Genomic DNA, 18948 nt, shown 5'->3' with positions numbered 1-18948 from the left:
TTGGAGTTAGCTTTTAAAAACTCTTTTATTTACATTTCTTTTATCTTTTTCTCCCTACTCCACCCCAATCCCTTCCAACACCCCAACACCAGGTAGGAGAGAAAAGCGTTAGTGGCAGAGGGGGCACAGTTCTTTCTTTGCAGCTTCCTGCTGGTTAGGGTTGTCAGGTTCCTTGGAGCCAGTTCAGGAGATCTTCAACTTCCTGTCTCACAACAGCAACCAGGAGCCACAGCAGGGAAGCAGCAGCAGCCTTGTTCTTTCTCCCAGTTCCACACTCTCTGGCCTCTGGCATTCATTCTCTCTCCAGAGTCCTCAGATTTAAACTATCTGCAGCTGGCAAAGGGCTCCTCTCAGAGCCCGCAGGACGCAAATAGTCTGCTGCTGTGGACCATCTGAATCAGTCCCGCATCCCACACCTGGGATTAAAACAAAAAACATGTTTATATCCACAACATTTATCAACGGATGAATGGATTAAAAAAAAAATGTGTGACATATATGATGGAGTTGTTATCTAGTTGTAAAGAAATGAAATTTGCAGAGGGAAAAGGGGGAAGGAAACGAGGTTAACCTAATCAAAAGATGTATGAAAAGTTGTGTAGAAACTATTTTATGCTCCAATTTAAAAATGTATTAAAAAAGAATCCCCAAAGCCCATTTAGTTGAGTGCTACAGAGAACACTTTACCAGGCCTGTTTGAGGAGTCAGGTATGCTGTCGGCTTTGTATTCTCTTCCATTTTGTTTTTCTTGTGATGGACTGAGTTGTCTTTCAGAGCATACGCAGATAACCTAATATGTTTCAGCTGTGATCCTCAGACGAGGCAATGTCAAGCAAATAAATGAGGGTACAAGTAAAAGGAAGCAGTGGGTTTTAATACCTCCTGTAGGACAGGTTTCTTTCCCACCGTCTGATACAGGTGTTATAGAGGGGGTCTTCTTGATGGTCCCTTTTCACTATTGGTGACCACTATGACAGCAGACACTGATGGGGAGCACGTTTGTGGCAAGCGATTTGTTTATGCACTGTCGTGTTTAGATGCTCACACGTGTGTGGGTACACAGCACATGAATACATGTAGAGACCTGAGGTCTACGTGGTTTGTCTTCCTCGATCAACCTCTGCCTTATGTGCAGGGTCTCACTGAAGCCAGAACTCACCATTTCGGCTAGGCTGGTACACAGCTTGCCGGAGATTCCCTGCCTTTACCCCCACATCTGGGATCACAGATGATCTACCACAATTACTCGTGGAAAGGAATCTCTTGTGTAGTGTATGGATGCAACATCTGTCGATTAAAAAAAAATATATAGTCTATAGCTGAGGCAGAAAATAGAAGGCAGGACATCCGGCAGGCAGACAGGATTCTGGGATAAAGCCAGGTGCATTGGATTTGGCTGTCAAGATATGAAAAGAACAGAGGCATGGTTCCTGAGCTCAGGTAACCAGGCATGTAGCAGAATTTAGATTAGAATAAATGGATTATTTTAAGTTATGATCTAGTAAGAGAAGAGCCTAGGTATTTGTATAATATTTAATGAGTATCATGAGTCAATATTCCGGGAGTCTGGGAAAAGGAGGAAAAACCACCTACGACACTTACGTGACTTTTAGGTGAGTTGTGGGAACCCAATTATCTACCAAGACATATTTTAGTTTAGTGATGATGACTTCTTACTATATTTATGTACAGCATTAACACACACAAAGCCCGAACGATTCTCACAGCTCCAGAGGGCAGAAGTTGAAAGCAGAACTGCCAGGTGGGTTGATTCCTTTTCCGAAAGCACCAGGTGAGGATTCTTCCCCCCTCCCCTCCCCTTCACTTCATGTCCCCAGGTTACTAGCAGTCCTTGGGAGCACCCTATCCTATAGAAGCATCGCTTCAATTACTCCCTCTATCTTTACATAGCCATCACCTTTGTCTCTGTCTCAGACTTTTCTCCTGGTCTGAGGACGCCAGTCATATCCATCAAGTGGCCCACCAGTGAGAAGGTGCTCAGAAATTATTGTAGCGTTCAGCCTGGCAAAGAGGATGGAAATGAACACAACTGTAAGTCTTTCCTGCTGATTGATGAACTCTTTCTCTAAATTGGAGGCGCTTTAGTGGGGATCGGTGACTTTTCTCTGAGACATCACCCTCAGGGGACGATCCAAGTCAACTGCCAAAAGGGTGGTAAGATTGTTCCTGGTAAGGGTGCTCAGTTGAACATTAGTAAGGACTAAGAACAACAAAAGGAAAAGAAAAGAAAGAACAGCGTGCTCTTTCTCTTTTCCAATGATAGCTGACAGCAACAGGGGAGCTTCTAATGTCTTTACAAAGTTAGTATCCTTAGCAAGAAATTTTCACAACCTAACAATCTTACATACTTTCTTATATAGGTAAAAATGGATGTGGGGCTCTCTTGGGCCATTTATACATCTGTTTTAAATTGTTAGCAGGGGATTTTTGTATGTGTGTGTGAGAGTGTGTGTGAGTGTGTGGGTGCACATCTCTTAACACCCATTTGTTTAACATTCTTTTGTTTTGTTTTGTTTTTCGAGACAGGGTTTCTCTGTGTAGCCTTGGCTGTCCTAGACTCACTTTGTAGACCAGGCTGGCCTCTAACTCACTGTAATCCACCTGCCTTTACTTCCTGAGTGCTGGGGTTAAAGGCATGAACCATCACTCCTGGCTTTTGTTTAACGTTCTTAGTAGTGTGGTTCATTTCACTAAATAATGGGGCATCAACTGCAACTAACTTGTTTTATTGTCTTATGTTCAATGGATTTTACTAATATGTGTATTAAGCTAAAATAACATATACATATATAAACTGGTCATATATCAGTTCACAGTAAAACAGAGCTTAGAATTAATAAACAGGGTTGGTTGTTAAATATTTATGGATGAACTATAACTCCAATTTTGGTCTGGTGGACTTACTGTATCTATAGACTTATTAGGAGATCTTGCAGTTTGTGAGAGAAAAATAGTGAAAGAATGTTTTTTATTTTCTTTCCTAATCTAGTTTCCTTTTCTACCCAAGAGTTACCAAGGACTGTGTTTCGAATGACCTGACCTATTAGGCACTTCTAATAACTCATAGACTCAAACTTGCTTCTTTGAATGTTTTTCTTAAGAAGCTGATAAGAAGAAAAAAATTTTTTTAAAAATTTAAAAAAGAAGCTGATAAGAAGTATTGAGGATGCTGTTCAAGAATTGACTTAAGCCACATCCCTCACAAAGAGCTCACAAAGTTACAAACCCATAATAATCCAGGTTAGAATCAGGCCTCAGAGCTCACAGCCAAGCCAAGAATCATAACATTTTAGTTCTTCATGTACTGTCTGAATGTTGTTTTACACCTTCTGTTAGAATTTCTCTGCTCATCCAAAAAATCAGAGATGGATCCCATCTTTCACAACAAGAATGAGTCATGGTGTATGTCCTAAAAACAGCAATGTCAAAAAAAATTTCAACACTGCAGAAGTTTTGAGCTAGAGAGATCGGAAGTGTTTTCTGCTCTGTACTTCATTCGCGGTAGGAATATGCTTTTCAGCACCCTGTGGGGATGCAAAGCCACAGCTTCAGGGGTGGGCAACTGGCTTCTTGGTTGAGTGGCTTTAACTAGAATGAGCTCTTTGAATGAGTCACGTTCGGTGTGACTGAAAACATTACTTCAGAGGACTATAGACAAAAGTTTGTACTGCACTGAGTCCTCCTAAAATCCGTTTGTTGAAGCTCTAATCCCTGTCTGTAACTGTGCTTAGAGACAGGGCTTTGGGAAGGCCCTGAAGGCAACTCAAGTCACAGGAGATTCAAATGATTGGCATCTCTATAAGACAGGAAGACAGAGAGGGAAATCGCTCTAAGAACAGCCCATGTAGGACACACCAAGAGAGTGTGGCTGTCTGCACACCACAGAGAGAAGCCCCATCAGAAACCAAAGTCTTAGCTCCTTGATGCTCAACTTCACAGCCTCCAGAACTGGGAGGAGTCAACTTCTTTTCTTTTCTTTTCTTTTCTTTTCTTTTCTTTTCTTTTCTTTTCTTTTCTTTTCTTTTCTTTTCTTTTCTTTTCTTTTCTTTTCTTTTCTAAGTCATCTAGACTATGGTGTTTTGTTATGACAGCCTGAGCTGACCAAGTCACTGTGTATGTATGTGTATCCCTTCCTATACCTATTCTATTCTTTAAAGTTTTCATGATGTCCATTGTTCACCTCCTGCTGCTCTTCCTCCTGCTCTTCCTCCTTCTTTTTCTTGTTTGTGGAAGGAATCTCTTGTGTCTGTGTGGACTGTGGGCAGACTTTGCAGCTCACTGATAGACAGACAGCAGGCTACGTCCTGAATTCAATTCTGAGTACCAAAACCCAAAACCAAACCCCAGACAACAGACCCCAGATAACAGAAAAGACCAGATCAAAAACCCCCAAAGACTCCAGACAACAGAAAATCAAACCTGGACTCAGGGTTAGAAAAGCTGAATTTAAATCTCACTTTCCAAGTGAAAAGTTAAGAGCACGGTAGTTTCTGTTCCCGAGTTTCCTTAACTTGAACCAAATAAATGGTTCTTTAAAGAAAAAGGTTAATTGTTATTGTAGGTGTGTGTGTGCTTTGCCCAAATATGTACTTGTGCATCATGTGTACGCTGGCGCCCAGGGAGGACAGAAGAAGGTGTCAGGCCCTCTGGCACTGGAGCTGCAGACAGTTGTGAGCCGCCATGCAGGTGCTGGGACAGACATGGAGGACAGAAGAAGGTGTCAGGCCCTCTGGCACTGGAGCTGCAGACAGTTGTGAGCTGCCATGCAGGTCTGGGATGTGAGCCCTGGTCCTCTGGGCTGAAGAGCTGCCAGTGCTATACTTCTGAGCCATCTCTTCAGCCCAAATCAGTGGTTCTTTGATTGTCAGATTATCCAGTCCACATAAAAATAAAAATCCCATTTAAGGTGAGGAACACTCAGACACACAGACACACACACACACACCCCTAATTACCATCCACTGCCACTACCATTTTATGAAATAGAAGAACAATCCAGGTGGTGGTGGCTCAGGCCTTTAATCCCAGCATTGGGAGAGGCAGACACATCTCTGTGAGTTCAAGATCAGCTCTGTCTACAGAGTGAGTTCCAGGACAGCCAAGGCTATTTAGAGAAACCCTGTCTGGAAAAGCCAAAAGGACAAACAAACAACAACAACAAAACAAAGCAAACAAACAAGCAAACAAACAAACAAACAAAAAACACCTTAAGACCAGAAAAGGACTCATAAAAAGTATTAGTTACTGAATGAACTTTTGGAACCATTGATCTTAAATAATCCCTAGGGTAGGTATGGGACATATGAGCACTGGATAGCAGTGGGCTTGTACATCAGGGAGTATAAGCTATTAATTAATAAACATGCTCGTGAATTTAACGAGTATTTATTGAGTAACTATGAGTCAGCTATTCAAGCGATGGTATGGCTCGATGAAAAATCTGTAGCTTTGCAATACTTATCTACTAGAGTGAGGGACTGAAAGGGAATAACAAACACAGTGTAGAAATCAGTTACATATTATTTTAGAAGGTGCCACCTGCTATGGAAAACAAGGAGCTCGAGGCATACATCCTTTCCCATCACAGCAGAGATCCCACTGATGTGATTATTGTCTTTCCTGCTTCTATTTATTGCCTCCAACCCCATAGTGAGTAGAGTGATTAATTTAAAAAATTTATCGCTTATTTCACATATGCCTAATGCAAGATTATTGTAGAGTATGGTCATTAATTCAGCTTGGGAAAGGGTCACTGAGTAACAGCTTGTGATTTTATTTAGTAACAGTATATTTGATTTTTAAAATGCCCTCATTAATCAATTGATGAATCATCCATCATTTAGTCAACACATATTTATGGGCTGCTTATTACTTCAAAGGCTAAATTACCGTTGCATATGTTAGTGTCGCTGCCACAGAATTATACACGCTAGAATTTTGGTGTATCTGTTAGGAAGTGACTAGGTATCTAGACATACAAAGTTTAAAATGACAGTGTATTCCAAACCAGTGACTGTATTTATAGTATGAGCATTTGATTATTTTGTTGTATTCATGTAAGAACACACTCGTTGGCCTCACAGTTGCTCTCTGGTAGATATGCTAATATGGTTTCCTCATCTCCCATGGAGGTAAATGTGAGATCCCTGAAAGCAGAACGCCTTTCCTATAATCACTTAGAAAGTGTTGACACTAAAATAATGACTTCAGGGCTCAGCGTCACACTCATTTTGCTCTTTTTTGTTTTGTTTTGGTTTTTTTTGTTTTTTTTTTTTTTGTTTTTTTTTTTTTCATAGCTCTTGCCTCAGTTTTATTTGTAAAAACAGCATAGGACACTGGTCATCTGTAAATAATGTGTATGTAGGTGGCTGGGTGTCTGTCTTCACATTAGCAGGAGCCTTTCCTATGGGGCCTCCACAGGGACCTGGGCACCTTTGGGAGCCTGGGCTGGGGCTGAAGCCTTGGCCTTAGCTGGAGCTGTGACATCTACCTTGGTTTGAACTTTGAGCTTTGGTTGGCAGAGCCTACGCCCTTGGCCAGGTAGCTTCTAATCCGCTTCCCAAGCTAGGGGTGAGTGATGAAAGCCAGACGGCCGAGTTTGCAGCTGGGGCCCTTTGGCATCCCGGGCTTAGCGGCCGTAGGCTTCTCAAGGGTAAGGAAGGCCTTGCATACTCACTGCCTTTGCCTTGTTTGCCTGCATCTTCTTCAGGCCTTTCCTTTTGTGCTTCTTGGCAAAGTGCATGTTCCTCAGGAACTTGGGGTCCACCCCCTTAAGAGATTCGTATCTTTGTGGCCATTTCTATGCCATTTGCGGGACTGGCTGTATGTGGTGTCATTCTTGGACTTGGCCATGTCTGCACGGTAACCAGCAGCATCTGGGACTGGAATTGCTCAGGTATGGTTAGAAGCCAAGGTCCCTTCAATGTGTCCCCCATCTAGACCTGCCCTCTAGAGCACTCACCTATTTCTGGGTTTTAGGTCTACATTTGGTGTCAAAAGGCCTCAGATAATTAAAAGTCTCAGAGCACTTCCGGAGAAGCCAGTGGGATTTAGGCTTCTCCCTGGTTCAGGTAGTGCAGAAGGAGACTAGAAAGGTAAGAAATGGGGTGACAGAAAAGGTCCAGAGTCAGGAGTCTGCCTACGTATTAGCAGTCTGTGTTTATTTACCTTCTTTCTCTTACTGCCGTTTCCAACTGGCTGCTCATTTTTCTCTTTGATATGGATCTTTGCAGAAGGGATAATGTCTTTGTGCACCATCTTGCATATCCTAATCCTTCCAACTTTCAACTAAAAAAAAAAAAAAAAATTCCCCCCATAAAACTGGTTTTGTTTGAAAGAAAAATAATCCTTCCCAGATAATGACCCTATGTGGACCGCTATCTTTCCCCATGAGCTGAAGCTCCTTTTGTATTGACTCTGGGTTTATATTTTAACCTACTCAAGGGAGGCTCTTCCCTATAACCAAAGAATATTGGCAAACACAGCGAATATTGTAAAACAGAGTCCCACAGCAGACAAAAAAGACTAGAAAATGAATCTGAAACAATGATAAGCTAAGATGTTCTGTGGGAATGTATCACTGACTCTACCACAAAGTCTTACTGTTGGCATCATGGCAGATGGCTCATGTGTACCAGAAGAGGGGGAGAAGGCAGAGCTTTTCTGTGTTTTGACCCTCAGTGATTCGCTGACCGAACATTAGATGTGAATCTTTGTATATGGGTAGTGGATTTGCTGGCCACCTCAAGTGCATACTATCGCCTTCCTAACTTTCACCTGAATCCATGAGGACCGACGAAACCTCTTCATTGTAAAGGATCTGAGTTATCACAGGAAGAACTCTTCCGAACTGGCACTTTCATACATCTTTCACAACTGAGTATTCGCTGAGACTCAGGGTCACGTTGGATTAGAAAGACACAGACCCCAGAGTTAGGTGGCTTTTGAGTTTACAAGCTTCGAGTAGCTCATAGATTCTTGAGAAGTCAGTCATCCTTGCTGGATCAGGAGGCATGCTTCGGATCAGGGTACACTGGTAATGATTCACTCTGAGATTTCGTTTCAAACCACAAAAACTAAAAATGCAAGTGCATTTCCCAATGTGAAGCGCAGCCAGCAATCTTCCCTTTAACTTCCTTAAATTGTCATGTTACTCAAAACAGTTGACCTCTTCATTGAGCGTAGATGAATTTCCTTGGTGGCCCATGTCACCATCTGCCCCATAGAGATGTCCAAGGTCTTCCTCACTACCCATGGGCCCTCCTTCTAGGGAAGCCTGTGATAAAGCCAAAGCTATCTAATTGAGAGCTTGTATTTTGTTGGGCTGGGATGTCCAGTGCTCACCCCATACTCACAAAGGCCTGGTGTGGTTCTCTCATGCCTCATAAATTGGATCTACTGGCACATATTTATAATTCCCAGCCCTTGGGAGGTAGAGTCAGGAAAATCAAAAGTCCAAGGTCATCCTCAACTGCATAGCAAGTTATAGCAGCTCGAGTTACATGATAACCTGACTACAACCAACCAACCAATAAACAACCAAACCAAACCAAAATAACACCTACAAAACCTGTGTGCTTTGGGATTACACGATTTGAGTTTAAAACCCACCAACCTGGCTTGCTAGGAGAAGGTTCCTGAACCTTCCTAAAATACAGTTTTATGCCTTTAAACAGGAGAAACAATAGCAGTGACAACCCAGGGTCAGCAAGTAGTTGGGTAGCACCAAGTGCTCTGTAAATATTAACTTCTTTGGAGGATGTAACAGTGTAATGGTTGAGATCGGGATCTTAAGAGCACACTGTCTCGTTAAAATCTCAGTAGTAACAGTTACTGGTTGAGGCACACTGGACATATTAGCTAGCTGGTTACTATTTCCTCATGTCTTTGCATATAAAACAGAAGAAGTAATATTACTTCATAGGTCAATTTAGGGATCAAATGAATGAATAGGTGAAAAATGGTCAGAATCAATGGGTACACTGCTTGGGCTTAACGTTAGGTAGGAATATCATGTAGGGATCACGATGTAGGATTCCTGTCAGGTAGAGTGATGGATCAAGACCTTGGTCTGAGGTAGAATCAAACTGGTAGTACACTCTCCACTTCGTGACCCGGTTAATGCTGGCTGATGTGTGAGAAACCGGCTAGAGAAAGCTCGTTTGGAGCTGGACCAGTCAGCCACCAGCTCGGCTCATGATTGTCGGGCTGTGCGGGAGAGCATAAAATAAGTCTACAGGACTGTGAGACGGCTCCGTGGGGAAAGGCACTTGGTGCCAAGCCTGATGGCCAGTTTGAGCCCTAGAACCTACTGCTGGAAAGAGAGAACCAGCTGTGCAAATTGACCTCTGATCTACACACCCATACCATAAGTCTAGCTAGGGGAACTATGGGAATTTATGCCAAGTGCCCGAGTGAACCTTGACAGGTTTGGTTACACTGAGCTACGTAGTTAAGTTAGAGAAACAGAGACCCAGGACTTCCTAATTTTTTCTCATAGACCCTCATTAGGATCATACTCCTCGAAAACCTTAGATATCCTCTGTTTTATTAAATTATGAAAGCTCAACAATTTGTGGATTGACTTTAAGAGGACTATCCTTTCCAGCAGGAGAAAAATGTTGGCACACGCATTAGGAATTCTGGCCTTACTTCAGCCCAGAGCTACTCATGTTTGTTTTACCTGGGCCTGATAAAATACAAAAGCGTGGTTTAAAAATGAGACAAGAGTTTGGGGTTGGCAAGTTGGCTTAGCCAGTAAAGGCACTTGCTACCAAGTTTCATGCCCTGAGTTCCTGAGACACATGTGGTAAGAGACACATGTGGCTCCTTCAGGTCGTTCTGTTGATCTCTCTACACGCATGTGACATGGCTGGAGAACCCCACATTCCCCCCACCAAATAATTAAACGTACAAAAATGTTTTCATTGTTTTATTTTATGTGTATGAGTGTTTTCCCTGCATATAAACGTATACCACTTGCCAGTCTAGTGCCTGGAGAAGTCAGAAGATGGCGTTAGCTCCGCAACTGGAGTTATCTACACTTATAAGCACCTTGTGGGTGCTGGAAACTGAACCCAAGTCCTCGGTAAGGGTGGCAAGTGCTCTTCACTGCTGAGCCACTGCTCCAGCCCCTGTAATTTCTTAAAGCACGTACAGCTACCTAAGTAACTACTCATGTTTCTCTTAAGATTTATTAACCAAAGAAAAAGTGACTAACATCCTTTTTAGCATGTAAGGCTTTGGACACCTATAGAGTTTATTTATTTATTTATTTTTGCTGTAGCTAGATAAACATGTGACTTACAAAGTGTACCCTTATGAGATTCAAGGGCAGTGCTTATGCATATTAAAAGTCTCTCTGGATCACATGAAAGAAGCAGCTTATTCCAAGGAAGAGAGCTGGTAAGCAACAGAGCTCAGCAGCAGGGCCCAGACATGGCCACACTCCCAAGGGCCTTAGAGACTGGGTATAGGTACCGGAACTTCAAATGGCTGCAGCCTAAAGGGCTGGGATTAACATCTGTCTGTAGGTCTGTGTGACCTCTGTCCTCCCTTTGAGGACATGTGACCTATTCCACTGATGACTAGGACAGCGCTTCCAATCAGGGAGAGACATATAAATGCAATAATAGTTGTCATTTATTTAGGGTATAGAGTATTTGCATTTTCAAATGACTCCTACACATTCAAGTGCATTTTGATTAGATTATCTTCCTTCCCTACCTCTTTCTTCTTCTCCTCTCCCTCCCTCCTTTTTTTTCTCTCCTACCCCCTTCTTTTATTCTCTCCCTTTCGTCCTTCATCCCCCCACCCCCACACTCCTCCTTTCTGAGACAGGGTCACTGTGCAGCCTTGGTTGGCCTGGAACTTTCTATGACATTTTGTCTTCCTCCTAAGTACTGGGATTAAATGCGTGGGTGCCATGCCAGGTGGATATGAACTCTTCTCCTTCCTTGAGGCATGATAAACATGACGACATTAAGATTCAGAGAGATAAAATGACTAGAGAAATCTTATGCTGAAGTGAGGACTGAGGGCTGCGTGCATCTTATCCACACCTTGGCCGTGTTTATCAAAGCAAAATCTCAGAAAATGATTGTGAGATGGAAACATTCATCTCCTCTGCTCACAGCCCACCTAATTCACAGGGATTCTGGATATGTCTCTTCTGTCGCCGGGAGATTTGTGGGAGAGGGGGTGGGATTGCTGTGGCTTGGATAGTGACTGTGCTCTTAAAAGAAACCCTAGAAGGTGACACTTGGTGGGTGGGCATCTACAGGCCTGTCCCCAGAGAAGGTCCGGGCCTGTCTCCCTTCTCCTTGGATTCTACGGATGAGGTGAGTGGGATATGCTGGCTCTCCTGGGCCTCCCAGCAGTGCTGTCAGGCCACAGACCAAAATCTCCAGAACTGCGAGCCAAGCAACCCTCTCACTTTATAAATCACAGTAGGTATTTGCTGCATTAACAGTGACACAGAATATATAACCCATGCCCAACTGATCTCCCCGTGAAAGCGAAAGCGGCTCCAGATTATATTCATAATTCTCTTAAGGGCATTTACTTTTCCTGATAATAAAAGAAGTTCTGTGAATGCCTTTTTTTTTTTTTTTGGAAAATTTGTAATGTTCGGAGAGTATAAAGAGGAAATAAATTCCGTCTCCAAAAGTAACCTCTGTTATTTTCTTTGATATGTTACAAGACTCCCTCCTTTGCTTAACAAGTTCAGCTCATACTGTACAAAGCTTGTAGTTGTGGGTTGTCCTGGGTTCGCTGCTTCTGTGTTAGCCTGCAGAGCTCTCCTATAGCTGTGGGCGTGTTCTCATGCCTTCCTCCAGCTCCACACACAGTGATTTCCATCTTGCCTTTTCACTAGGAATACATGTCATTACTCCTCCCCACATCATAAAAACTTCTATTAAAATGTCATATATTTGCCTAATGAATGTACTGTAGATTACTTAAATGCTTTTCTGTTAGTGGACATTAGGTTTGGGCCTAGGTTTTTGTTGTTTTGTATGGTGTTTATTGGGTTTATGAGATAGGGTCTCCCTCTGCAGCCTTGGCTGACTTGTAACCTGTTTTCTAGGCTTGGCTGGCGTCAAAGTCACTGCATTTCCCCTGCAGCAGCCTTTTGTGTGCTGGGCTTACAGGTACAAGCCGTTAAACTTGGCTTTACATCCAAGTTTTCTGTTATAGAGTTAATTCTACAATAAAAACTCCTGCCATGACTATTTCTCTAATCCAATCTTAGAATTCAAATTATTGGCTCAATAATTGGAACAGCTGTTTTTACCATATACTTTATCACCAGAAGCTAAACTGTAATATCTTCTATCATCTGTTTTGAGGTTTTCTAAGAGGCTTTTTGTTTGTTTGTTTGTTTTGTTTTGTTTTGCCTCAAACCAATGCTTTTAAAGTTGTTTTAGCTTTGTGCTGGCAGCTTTTCTCTTTCAAGATTTCTTTACTATCCTCAAATGCTTAAAATTTTCATTTATTTTAACATCATTATGACGAGTTCATAAAACCGTTTTTTAAGTTAGATTAGGATCAAATTTATAGACTGTGTTTAAAAATATTTCTTCAATTATTGTAATTATATTCTTAGATTTTTTTTTTAAATGAGTTTTCTGTTTTTTTTTATGAGCCCTTTTTCATTTAGACAAACCAATTTCTTGCTTGGAACTTTCTATTGTTTTTGATATTTTTGAATTGCAAATGGGTGTTTCTCCTATAATTTTACTGGTTGTGGTGGTTTAAATAAAAATGACCCCCATAGACCCACCCAAAGGGAGTGGCACTATTAGGAGGTGTGGCCTTGTTGGAATAGGTGTGGCCTTGAAGGAAGTGTGTCACTGTGGGTGGGCTCTGAGGTCTCAGAAGCTCAAGGAAGGCCTAGGGGCTTGCTCATTCCTGCTGCCTGCAGATCCAGATGTAGAATCCTCAGTTACCTGTCTAGCACATGTCGGCTTGCATGCCACCATGCTTCCCCTCTTGGTGATAATGGACTCCGAACTGTAAGCCAGCCCCAGTTAAACTTTTTCTTCCTAAGACTTGCCATAAGCTGGACATGGTGACACATGCCTATAATCCCGACACTCAGGGAGGGAGGCGGATCTCTGTGAGTTGTAGGCCAATCAGGCCTACAAAGGGAGTCCAGGACAGACAAGGCTACACAGAGAAACCCTGCCTCCAAAAGGCTCACTTGGTCATGGTGTCTCTTCACAGCAATCGAACGCTCACTAAGACACTGGTATATGATACACGGAGGGAGAGATCACTGGATGTTTTGTATTATAGAACTTTCTTTGAAGTACTAAAAGCTTTATAATTGGAGCAGCTGGATTTTCTTAGTGCATAACTAGATCAGTTGCCGGTGATATAATCTCTTCCAAATAATTTTATCCCATTTCTGTTTCAGGGAAATTGGGTATTACTGAAAATGCATGAGAAATGCAACATTTAAAGCAATCTTTCTTTTCTGCTCACTCCTACAACAAAAAGAGCTAACCAAAGATGAGGCCAGGGCAAAGAAGGGTGGAGTTGAAGGGGAGTTTCTGCCTATCTGGTAGGGCAAAAGAAGGAAGATGCCTGGGGCTGCAGGCCCCACTGTTTCCTCAGTCCTGGGTATTGGCCAGGGGCTTGCCCAAGGCAGCTGTGGGCTGAACTGACTCTTGTGGTCAGTGATCTGCCACCTCTGTCCACCCAGTTTCCCTTCCCTGTGTCTAAGCCCTGGGCCTTTCTCTTCCTCCTTGTTTACTGGGACTAGACCATGCCCCACAGCCTCTACACTCAGGAGAGGAGTTACAAACATGCATTTCGCCTCAGTGGGAGCTTATTCATCTCTGTCAGAGATCAGGCCATGGCTCAGTGACAAAGGCCCTGTAGTGCATCCATCTAGCTCCATCTTCCCTGTGACCAACAGCAGCTCTCACTGTGGCTCTTCTAATAGCTTCCTGAATGCCACCTCCTCTTCTATTATGTTCACAGATTAATATTTCAGAGCTGTAAAACCAGGATGCATTTGCTTATTGAGAACTTTTCAGGACTTTCCCTAGTACTTAGAATACAATGCAAGCTCAGCCTGGCCCTGAGTAGGCTGTCTCTTCCTCTCTCTCTTGTTCTCTGCATCTCTTCCACTCAGATGCTTTTTCTTCCCTACGACACAGCAAGAGCATCTCAACCCAAAGGCCTCTGAATTTGCTATTTCCTTTCTTGGCATGTGTTTGCATCTGGTTCCATCCAGGTTTCCTGTCTGTTATCTGTACCTTGAACCTGTCTGATCTCAGAGCATCCTGTTTCTTTTCTTCATGGCATTACAGTAATCCATAATGATCTTGGCTATTTGCTCATTTAGCAGGTGTCATTGCATCTGTAATGTCGACTCTAAGGTAAATGGAAATGCTATGTTGCTTCCTTCTGTGTCCCTAGACTCTAGAGCCCAGTACATGGAAGTCATACAAAAAAATTCTGTCTTAGGCTGGTGCTCTAGTTTCCTTTCTATCAGTACAACACATTCTGATTTAAAGCAACTCCAGGAGAAAAGGGTGGATTTTAGTTTACAGCTTATAGCTGAGGGGAGTCAGGGAGAGAACTCAAGTAGAATCTTGAAGCGGAAACAAGGGAGGAACACTGCTTGCTGGCTGGATCTCTCAGGCACATGTTTAGCTTCTTTCCTTCCTTCCTTCCTTCCTTCCTTCCTTCCTTCCTTCCTTCCTTCCTTCCTTCCTTCCTTCCTTCCTTCCTTGCTTCCTTCCTTCCTTCCTTCCTTCTTTCCTTCTTTCTTTCTTTCTTTCTTTCTTTCTGAAAGAGGTTTATTGGATGGAGAGAAAAGAGAGAGCAAGACATGATAGGGGGAGGGAAGGGGGCACCCAACAGAGTAAGGGGAGAGAGAAGGAGACAGCAAGACAGTGCAAGAGCAAGAAGGCAAGAGCTTAGCTAGCTTTCTTATACAGCCTATGACCACTGCTCATGGGATCTGGTGGGCTGGGCCTCCCAGCAATTAACAATCTGATAAGTCTCTTTGTGATATCCAACATGCTGGCCTGGAGAACCCAGGATGACTTGACTTGCAAGCCTGACATTTGATAGGGTTGCTTAGAAGTTTGGGCTCAGTCAAGGATGCCATCCGTAGCATGATGGCATTAAAGGAGCCGTATTTCTCATCTGGCTTTTAGAGAGAAAGTACAAAGAAACTCAGATAACAGCTACATGGAAGAAATATCTAGTTTACTCTGTGGATCAGCTGAGAATTATCTAGACGACCATATTCATAGAAGAAGGTACTGTGGTTGGTTCATGCCAAGTCTTGATTGCTTAATGTGTCCATGTCAGAGGTAGGCCATTTTCCAGGTGACAGGTCACAGCACACCACTCTCACAAGCAAGTTCCTGTCTCTCTTAAGAGACTGAGTTACATCTCTCCAGGCTACAGTAGATCTCGGTGGACAAGAGGGAATCTCAAGAAACTAGATCAGTCGCTACAAGAATGAGTTACTATAATGTCAACTCACCACTGTTCTCTTCGCTCCCTCATGTCATCTCGGGACCTTCACTCGTGTCACACAGAGTCCTTTCCAGTCATAGTTGCCTGATGTCAAAGTGCCCTGCCAAACAGAACTCTGAGCTAAACCAAAGCTCCTCTTATGAAGTTGTGACCTCATTTGGGGTCATGTGACTGAAGGTGAGTTGCCACAGAAATTTTGGCAACAATACAAGGTTAATTCAAACTCCAGCACATAATGAGTCACAGACATTCCTGGAAGCACTCCCCTGAGCAAGTAGCACATGGTCCTGCTTGGCTCTGAACCTGGAACATGTGTGTTCTGCCCTGTGCGTGTTGTCACACGACAAAGTGTCAATGAACACTGCCCGAGATGTCTCTGCTCAGACTAGAGAGCCCTGCATGCTCTGATCTTCAGTGTTTTCAGAGGACACGAAAACTTTCCTGCTTTGCCAAACTAGGTTAAGAGTTTAATTACAGAAGCTGAACACTTTCAATTTTTCCCTGCCACTTTCCTCAGCATGGAAGTATCAGATTAGTACACTTTTACGTTGTATTCTGTAAGAGTGTTTGATTTGTAAAATTTCCTGTTGAAGTTGCTGACTTGGGGTTCATGAGGGAAAAAGCACTAAATGAATTCTGGCTTGAATTAATATACAGTCTCCAATAATTACTGACTTGTCTCTGAATTATGTGTCTGCCATTTTTGCTACATATTTATACAGTGTCCTCGACACCTATAAAATCAAAATATTGGCCAACTCTGAAAAATACTGAGGGTGTTGAGTGTCCTGTAGTATCATATATTATCTAAGATTTAATTCTGTATGTAAAAACAAATGAGTAGAAAAATGTGTACACCTGTCTCTTTAGAATGCAAATTTGCTTTCATCTTAAGCAAAAAAAAAAAAAAAAGATACCAAAGAATGACTTTAAAATAATTCCTTTATTTGTATACCTGTTTAATATGCCTATATTGCCAGTGTCGTATAAAAATTTCTTCAGTGGAAAAGTGTCATAAATGGAAAAACATTAAGAAGCCTTGAGTTTGGCACAACCCTGTTGTTTGTAGCTTAGCCTCAGGCGCTTTGTTATAGCAACACAAAATGGAGTCAGAGGTCGTTAATTCCTTGCAAGGTGTTATGAGATTTTAAATTTATATTTGTAAAACACTTAACCCAGTTCCTGGCACATACCCAATAGACATCATTATTGCTGTTACTATTGTTATGATTTGAACTGTTAAGAAGCAGGGCTGGAGGGGCTTACCTATCATGGATGAGGATTTGAATTTGATCCCCAGGACTACAAAAACTACAATCTTAAAAGGAGACCTTAACTGGACATAATTATAAGTGTTTTTAATTACAGGGATGCAAATAAGTGACTACTCACCCAGGACACACAGTGAGTGTTTTAAGCTCTTAAGATCATTTCCACGCAGCTGGAGACATAGAATATACTCAACAAATACTTGCTTATTGTCCCACTAATTTTATCCTTTATATAGAAAAATGGCAGTGAAGGTTCCATTTAGTTCATTTTGAGGTAAAGGAGAGCATGTCTGGTGTGTAGCAAAAACCCTCTACAGAATGACCACTCGATGGAGAACCATTTGGTGTGACTTTTATTTTATTTTGCTTTTGTTTTGTTTACTGGAGTTTGCACGCAGGCTTCACATGTGCTAAGCATGTACTGTGATGACCAATACCTCCAGCTGGAGTAGCAATATCACTTACTCTTCATAATGCTCATGCACAGTGACCAGCTCTGAAACTGCAAGCAGCATCGACATATAATGATACTGAAGTAACAGCAGAGGGAAGTGATCTGTGATTGGCTAGTAGCCTGACCTCAGGGGAAAGTTCAGGTCTTAGTTGTCTCATTTATAAAAGGAATGGCTGTTGTTGATTATTAAATTTATTATTGATTTATTTTTAGTTAAACAGTGGCTATTCCTTTTTTAATTTTTATTTTTTATATTAATTACAGTTTATTTACTTTATATCCCAGCTGTAGCCCCCTCCCTCATTTGCTCCTAATCCCACCCTCCCTCCCACATCTCCTCCCTGCCCCTCTCTAAGTCTACTGATGGGGAAGGTCTTCTTCCCCTTCCATCTGACCCTAGGTTATCAGATCTCATCAGGACTGGCAGCAGTGTCCTCCTCTGTGGCCTAGCAAGGCTGCTGCTCCCTCTGTGGGGGGCCGGGGAGGCAAAGAGCCCGCCACTGAGTTCATGTCAGAGACAGTCCCTGTTCCCTTTATGAGAGAAACCCCTTTGGATGCTAAGCTGCCATGGGCTACATCTGTGCAGGGGTTCTAGGTTATATCCGTGCATGGTCCTTGGTTGGAGAATCAGTCTCAGAAAAGACCCCTGTGCCCAGATATATTTGGTCCATGTGGCACTCCTGAGCTCTCCAGGTCTTACTAACTCCCCCTTCTTTCATATGATTCCCTGCACTCTGACCAAGGTTTGGTTATGACTCTCAGTATCTGCTTTGATACATTGCTAGGTAGAGTCTTTCAGAGGCCTTGTCCTGTGGTAGGCTCCTGTCCTGTTTCTTGTTTTCTCCTACTTCCAATATCCATCCCATTTGTCTTTCTAAGTGAGGGTTGATCATCTTACTCTGGGTCCTCCTTCTTGTTTAGCTTCTTTAGGTGTACAGATTTTAGTGTGTTTATCCTATTTTATAAGTCTAGTATTCACTTATAAGTGAGTATATACCGTGTATGTCTTTCTGCTTTTGGGATACCTCACTCAGAATGATCTTTTCTAGATCCCACCATTTGCCTGCAAATTTCATGATTTCCTTGTTTTTAATTGCTGAGTAGTATTCCATTGTGTAAATGTACCACAGTTTCTGTATCCATTCCTCTGTTGAGGGACATCTGGGTTGTTTCCAGGTTCTGGCTATTACAAATAAAGCTGCTACAAACATGGTTGAGCAAATGTCCTTGTTGTGTACTTGAGCATCTTTTGGATATATGCCTAGGAGTGGTATAGCTGGATCTTGAGGAAGCATTATTCCTAATTGTCTGAGAAAAAGCCAGATTGATTTCCAGAGTGATTGTAAAAGTTTACAATCCCACGAGCAATGGAAGAGGGTTCCCCTTTCTCCACAACCTCTCCAGCATGTGTTGTCACTTGAGTTTTTGATCTTAGCCATTCTGATGGGTGTAAGGTGAAATCTCAGGGTCGTTTTGATTTGCATCTCCCTGATGGCTAAGAACGTTGAGCATTTATTTTTAAGTGTTAATAGTGATTATTCCTAAATCAGCTGTATACCCAAATCACCACACAGAGACTAGAATATATTTAATTAACCTGGAGCACAATGCTGGGCAATAGTTACTCCATCCTAAACCTCGAAGCCTGCATAGCTTTCTCCCATTTAGATTTCCCACATTATACTTGCTTTTTAGTCA

At 42.4% G+C, this 18948-nt stretch overlaps 1 long non-coding RNA gene across 1 annotated transcript; it reads right to left on the bottom strand.

Moving 5' to 3' along the window:
- On the bottom strand, positions 1-15656 carry LOC132654544 (uncharacterized). Its single transcript, XR_009592172.1, has 2 exons — positions 15533-15656; positions 1-416 (listed from the first exon to the last, which is right to left on the bottom strand). It is a non-coding gene; the product is annotated as an uncharacterized LOC132654544 (long non-coding RNA).
- Positions 15657-18948: the final 3292 nt, after the last annotated feature.

This window comes from Meriones unguiculatus, chromosome 6 (assembly GCF_030254825.1).
Source record: "Meriones unguiculatus strain TT.TT164.6M chromosome 6, Bangor_MerUng_6.1, whole genome shotgun sequence".
In the NCBI taxonomy this organism is placed as follows: domain Eukaryota; kingdom Metazoa; phylum Chordata; class Mammalia; order Rodentia; family Muridae; genus Meriones; species Meriones unguiculatus.
The sequence above is the reverse complement of the archived record's forward strand: the minus strand, read 5'-3'. Positions and strand labels throughout refer to the sequence as shown.